Genomic DNA, 992 nt, shown 5'->3' with positions numbered 1-992 from the left:
ATATTTTTCGCTATGAAATATTTATCAAGATTATATTAAAGCTTAAGTTTCTTTAACAGGTTTAGCACACCCTAAGAAATAATAAACACTAGCCCACATTTGTTTTTGTGATTCTTCAAGGATTGACGTTTATTCAGATTGCATTAGATATTTTTATCATACAATATTTTACTCACAGTGGAGAAAGGATACCCTTATAGAAAATACACAAAAATTACTTATTATTTATTGTTGCCTACATCAAACCAGGAGTAATCAGGTTTTCAACCCCAGCAAAATTCACTATAATAACGTCTCTGACACCCTCTTAAATGCCTAACTTTGTAACATATAACATGCTATCTCATATGTATTTGTATATTTCCCCAATATTTTTGTATCAATTTCTAAAATTTAATCAGTTTCACATAAAATCTTAAAAATGATTTATCAGACCCAATTTCATTCTTTTCCTATCACATTAGCTTGAATACTGGAAGCATTTAGCTTATATTTTATTTAATAATTCTTTGTGAATTGTCTTCTGTAGAATATTTTTTGTCCCCCAATTCACAATACAGACCAGGCAAAAGGACTGGATTGAGGTGTATATGGGGTGCATTTACTGTACCTCCTCTTTCTATACAGTCAGTGTAAAGAACACAGCCTGTGGTAAGAATTGGGAGGCTTTATCATTTCTTTTCTCTCTTTTTCTCTTTTTTTCTATATAGTCTTCTGTAGTATTTTATTTTTCCTAAAATATGCATATCTCTTCACCTCCCACTGATCTGACATTGAAGGCTACCTCAACTTAAGTTTGAAAACTTAGGAGACTTTCTTGATATTTTCCCTTGACCTTCAAAATGAATCATTTCAATTTTGTGTTTACTTGCCTCTTCCATATTGCAAATATATCCTCTTGCAGTATAAAGGTAGCTTCCTTGTTCCAGGGACTTGTCATTTTTTCACCTACGATTCTATTGTTATGGTCTCCTAATTGGTCTTTCACACTT

At 31.7% G+C, this 992-nt stretch overlaps 1 non-coding gene across 1 annotated transcript; it reads right to left on the bottom strand.

The window, feature by feature from the left end:
- Window positions 1-535: 535 nt before the first annotated feature.
- Window positions 536-668, bottom strand: LOC126007800 (small nucleolar RNA SNORA51). The gene has a single exon (XR_007495283.1). It is a non-coding gene; the product is annotated as a small nucleolar RNA SNORA51 (small nucleolar RNA).
- Window positions 669-992: the final 324 nt, after the last annotated feature.

Source organism: Suncus etruscus, chromosome 4, assembly GCF_024139225.1.
Source record: "Suncus etruscus isolate mSunEtr1 chromosome 4, mSunEtr1.pri.cur, whole genome shotgun sequence".
NCBI lineage: Eukaryota > Metazoa > Chordata > Mammalia > Eulipotyphla > Soricidae > Suncus > Suncus etruscus.
The sequence above is the reverse complement of the archived record's forward strand: the minus strand, read 5'-3'. Positions and strand labels throughout refer to the sequence as shown.